The following is a 6,088-nucleotide window of genomic DNA, read 5'->3' on the forward strand; positions in this document are numbered from 1 at the left end:
ATAGGCCGGTCCCTGATAATCCCAAACCTGGTCGCTGCTGCTTTTGTCCGCGAACATAGGACATTAAATCTTGATCTGTCTGTAACACTTGCCGCAGCCATATTTGTGCTGACCATTTTTACAAAATCAGTCCTTCATGTAAAGGCAAATATGTCTATTAGTTTTTATTAATAAATTTTATTGTCTTTTCATATTACTTTGCCATAATAAAAATAATATTTAAAGAAATATCAAAAACTTCTATTTTATTAATCTTTTTTGCGCGGGGTACTTCAGTACCCCGTGGTAGGAATAATTACATTCCCAGAGTGGTAGGGTTTAAGAGTTAAAGAAGGGAAGGGATTTGGGGGTTGGTTGAATCTGAGGGTTGGTGTCCAGGAGTGACGGACATTTGCATTCATCCCACCCACTATGGTACACAGCGATGGGTGGAAAGAGTCCTGTTGGAGAGGTAAAAAGATCTCTCTCACCAGTCTCTAAATCCGGCACATCACACAGTAGGTGACAGACGTAGACCTAGACAAACCTCACCCTATGAGTCCGGACATCCCTGCTAAGTCCTCAAAAGTAGCGAACGAATTGGGGCGAATTATAGCAAGCATATACAATATACAAAAAGCTCTTAATATTTTTTAATTCTGTGAATATAAATGTTATTACTACTCGGCTTCGCCCAAATTTACAATGATTTCTTTCATATATTATTAGGAATACTTTAATAAAAACTTACTAAACATAATATCGGATATTCCTAGAAAATGCTGCTAATGTCAGATGATAGCAGAGTATTTTGTGATACACAGGTTTTATATTTTAAACATAAAATTATTTTTTGTTTTAGGTAAATTATATTGGTTATATAAAGTTCTGAACCGCAGACAGATACTTACCGCGTAGCCTGTGTCCTCATCCTTAGAGGAATGGACTACGAATTTGTCCATGATTATAGATGGATGCAAAGTTTTAGGGTTTGAAATCCATCGAAAACAGAAAATTTGGGGCTTAGGGTAACAAGGACATATCTTATATGTAGATATAGGCCTTGTGCTTTAATCCGTAAATTATTATCTATGCCATAATATTAGTATATTATATGTCGCTGCCAGGCTCAGTTTTCCGGAGGTTTAGCTTGAGATACGATTGCTTTGCTTTGCAGCCGTTGAGTTGTTGGCAGTGGCGGCTCGTGACTTTTGGGTGTTCTAGAGTGCTAATATTATAAAGAATGACACTATTGATGTTGTTATAGCGGAAAAAGATTTTTTTTCGACAATCCGATTTTTTGTATGAAGATTTTCAAGAAATCCGTGCTGCGCACGGTAAAACTGAAACTTCTTGAAAATCGAAACAAAAAATCGAATTTTCCAAAAAAAATAAAAATTTGTTTTCAGCTACAATAACATCAATGATGCCATTTTTGTAATATTAGCATTCTAGTACACTCAAAAGTTACGAGCTGCCACTGGTTGTTGGTGGAGTCCCCTTAATCCTGCTACCTCATCAAACCATGGACCACAATATTAATTAAAAAACGCTTCGATATCCTTATAGCCTGCCCGCTTGCGTAATGGTCAGTTTTGCAGGGACAATTACTTCCAGTATTTTTTTACTCGAAGTAACTATCCCTGTACCATTCTGTTTAATTACTTATTTATGGGTAATATAACTTATTTCGAGTAAATACAATGTTTTTCAAATACTTACTAATCAGTTCGGGCTAATTGTTGTTGCTTCAGTTTCGTTGATTGACAATTTATTCCAAATTAATGAACTTTGTCCAAATATCCACACTAATTAAAAAAATAATCACTTCACAAACAATTCAATTGAAATAATGATAGCACAAAGTTACGTTCAACTAACTAATAATTAGCTTGTCAAATGTTATTCTTGGTCGTAAGTTTTTTTTCATAATTGTCTTTGCACGGAAAAGCTTTAATGCCTACGAGAAATTGTATCATAATTTGAATTCTACGACGAAAGTTTTCCGTGTTATTTATTTACTTCGATTTGAAAAGTTTTAATTGACATAACTACCCGTACGAACAAACACTTAGATAAAGTATCACTAAGTAATTTAAAATCTTTAACTTATTTGAAAGTTAGAGCGTTTTGTATTTAGCAACACCAGTGTAGAGTCCCGATTAATTTTAGATCAGTTTTTTTTTGTAAACACTTATTTATTTATTTAACCGGTCACTTAATTTGGCTAAATTAGTTGAATGTAAATGATGCACAAACTTGTTGCGACGTCGTACTGCGTCATAGAAAGCTTTAAGCACACTGGCTAGCGACGACTGGTTACACATCACAGATGCGGCTGTCGGTGCCGAGCAGTGCCGAAGTTTTCCGGAATTTCCCGAGATTTTTCGGCTACGACTTATTGATGTGTGATGAGACGCTAGAAGTAATAATTGTTACTTTCGTAGGCCTCCTGTGCTGACTTAATAAACACTATCTATATTTAAAATTAAATTTAATTATTCGATAGCATTTTCTTCATTGTGTGTACAGCTACAAATTTAAACAATCAATTTAGGGATAAAGGCAATTTCCGATATTGAAAATCCGGTTAGTGAGGTTTTTTTTTTCAAATTAAGCTTGTTTTCAAGCAATTAAAAAATATTTGAATATGGAACAATGTTTACATAAATAATTAGTAAACTTTCCCAGCATTTAGCAGGTATTTTCAAATTGCTTGTCTTGTAATTAATATAAAATACGAAACAAAAATAAAAACAAACAAACGACGCTCGAAGATTGTTTGTAGAAGGAATCAGGAACGGTATTCCGTGGCGGAACTCCAAACAATACGCGTTTAATTAACATTATACATTTTTCACACTCACGCGAACAATGTCCACTGTTAAAATAAATCTCATTTGATTATATAACTATTCGATTAAATATTAAAATACGGCTTTTAAATTTGAACCTTTTAGGTATTTTTGGGTGGCGGGCTTAGGTACCGCCGACCCACGAACTATTTATTGGATAGCCAACACCTCTGATATAGGTCACCCTAATTGGTCCGATACGTTTTGTGATTCAGCAGGGGTGCCCGGATTCATCGGGTGAGGTTGTGGTCACCAGATGTGCCCGATCGGGAGATGATGGTTCGTTAGACCCTTTGATATGTCCAACTGGTCTCTCTGGACCCATCGCCTTGCGCCGCAGCGGGAGAGATAAATAATACGTCCTTTACTCCCCTCATACCTTTTTTCTCCCTGATCTTCCTTTCGATCCTTTCCTTAAAAAGGCCATCCACGCAGTTAATCCAAATATGACAAAAGCCCTGAGAAAAATAATTTCCCTGTGTAAAAAAGTAATGTAAAAAAGAGTGCTTATTTGAATTAAAAGTAAGTTAACTCATATAGTTATCACTGAAATAGTTGTGTCTCCGTTACCGTCATGGTGAAAAAAATGTTCTAAGCAGTATTTTAAAGAGAAAACCCCACACTTTTTATTCAAATCTTAAAGATAACCATAGAAAAAATAAAATGTACACCTTTATTATATCAAAGTTTTCGACCGCAATTTGATGAAAAAAATTATGAAACCTATTTTTACGTGAGACGACAAAAAATCGAGATGGAAAAAACATTTATAATATGCTTACCTATCTAATAAAATATTTATGTGTTATTTTTTTTGTCATCGGTAATTTTAGTTAGAATAATCGAGCGATTTTATAAACTTTTTTATGTATCCATTGAAAAAAATACGATTCTTAAATTACACGCTTATTTCTAATAATATCAATTTTAGTCTTTTTTCGCGTACTTCATCACCTCTAAAAAACAGTTTTTAGTTTTGAATACGTTTAAAAATTTTCTATTTATTTGGCTTTTATTGGATAAGCGGAAATATTCTTACTATCCGACAGAATATGCCAGAGGCGTGAGAGGTTCTTAATTGTTTCAACGAAACATTTCTTCGTAAGAGGTATATATATTTTATACTAAATGATATAAATTATGATTTAGGTCTTTTTATTTAGCAGTTTTTTTTACTGGGTTATCGTTATTTGCAAAAATGGGGAAGTTAATCCGTCTTAGAAATATCTTGTCGAAGGGATTGGATTACTTGGAGCACAGCGTAACGGAAATAATGCTGTGTTTGTTTGACACGTACTTCAGTAAACAGTGCTCCGAAGAACTCCGAAGAAAGAAACAAGAAGACATGCAAAACTTCGGTTAAATTGTTGAAATTTATCGCCAAAATTTCATTATCTGAAGGTCTCTTTGTTGTACTTAACATATTAGCTATCGGATTAATGACTGACTTTTGTACTGTGACTCTACTACCGGACTGCACTATCACGATAATTATTTCCTCTTATTCAAAAAACTCTTAATCTCCATACAACCCAATTTATCTTAGATACTAAAGTAACCCCGGGGTCTGGTGAAGTTCAGTCTCAATCTAAAATAAAGAAAAGGCGAGCAAGAGGGTTCTCGCCAATAACTCAAAATCGCAACTCTTATAAAACTCTCAGCTTAATAAAATGGATCACAATCGTAAAATAATATTCCCAACTATCTATAAAAATATTTTTCCCAACGAATTTGGTAAGAGCGTTTTTTTTAAATTAGCTACAAAATAGGATACTTAAAGGTTAACAGGAAAATAATTTCCCTCAGGGCCTATGTCAACTTAGGGGACGCTGTGTTTTTTTAAAGAAAGGAAACAGAGGCAGTTCTGGGAAGGAATAAAACGTGAAGAGGCCAAATATGCCTCTCTCAACCTGTCTATTTTGATCCGGCCCACAACGCAGTAGTTGGGTAGACACATCCGCCGCCAAGACCTAGACAAATCCTGCTTGGTAACCAAACGTAGCAAACCACTTGAGGTGACCTATGGAAGAGGTGTCGGTTAACCAATAAATAGTTACCGGGTGGCGCGGGCGGTGCCCATGCCCGCCTCCCAAATTGTAAAATTTGATTGCTTTTTCCAACTCTACTTTCTCAAATACGATCCACTTCAAAACGAGTTTATTATGCGGGTGCAATAACAACTTTTCCGAAAGTGTATAATATCGGGGTCGTCGTTTACGTCGAGTTGTTTCGGGTCAAGGCTGCGTCAGCTTTTTTCTCCGCACCACTCCTTCTGCGGATCACCGTCACCCTTCAGCCTTTTGGTATAATACAGTAATTCCAGGTTGTTATATGAATAAACCCCATTTCTTAATGTTATCCGCATACGGAGGTCGTTATCCTGTTCTCAATACATCGCCGGCAGCGGGAAAATGCTGACTAGAGCAAGACAACAGACTATCTGCAGCACGGGGCTACTGTACTGGCTAGCGACTAACTACTTACCCGGTACTACAGACCCGTTCAGCACCTTTTAAGCAAACACTAACTTGCCGTAAGTACCACTTCAATGATGTTATGTTTGATTTACAAGAAGTCCCTGCAAACATCTTACAGCGAATTTGTTGAATTGCTTGTCCGCTTTAATTACCGGCGCATTAAGCAATGGGCAGAACTGTGCACGGGAAAACTTAATAATATAAAATACCGTTAAATATTTAAACCTTTGTCAAATTATTCGTTTTCCTTTTAAATACGGGACTGCAGGCCTTTAACGAATAATTTGGCAGATTTCCTAGGACGGCGGAACACGTGTTCATACAAATATTGTTATTGATATTCACACACTGATTTTGTCACATTCCATCATGATATTTATTAGGAGAAGAACACGTGCTCTCGATATATTCTGAATAACTAATATTTTATCATAAAATTGGCATATACCATTTATTTTACATTTTCTCCGTTGAACCGTAGATGCCAAATATTTTTTTAAGGCAAAATACTTTTTTCATGTTATGCTTGATGTTGCGCACGATCAAGATGAACTATCTGTTTCCGCCCGGACATAATATAGAATGTCAAAGCCTTCTGAATGCCGTAGATTCATTCTATCTGATTGCCGCAACCGTTCTGATGCCGTTGTAGCTTAGTGGTTTAGAGCAGCTCACCGGCAGTGTAATGAAAATTAATTCAGACCAGGCCTCTCTTGGCTTACATTATGCAGCTGCAGGAACTACACTGTGATTAAAACGAACTTAACCCAATAAAAT

General features: G+C 35.9%; 1 protein-coding gene across 1 annotated transcript in view; it reads right to left on the reverse strand.

Annotated features, from left to right (window-relative positions):
• LOC149418412 (limbic system-associated membrane protein-like) overlaps nt 1–2,263 on the reverse strand; it is a 185,557-nt gene extending 183,294 nt beyond the window's left edge. Inside the window, exon 1 of the mRNA XM_089638480.1 lies at nt 1,702–2,263. The gene's annotated coding sequence lies outside the window, so the exon portion shown is untranslated. The remainder of the gene's footprint in view (nt 1–1,701) is intronic.
• Between the last annotated feature and the right edge of the window lie 3,825 nt (nt 2,264–6,088).

This window comes from Hesperophylax consimilis, chromosome 13 (genome assembly GCF_061612785.1).
Source record: "Hesperophylax consimilis isolate HC1 chromosome 13, BYU_Hcon_1.0, whole genome shotgun sequence".
NCBI lineage: Eukaryota > Metazoa > Arthropoda > Insecta > Trichoptera > Limnephilidae > Hesperophylax > Hesperophylax consimilis.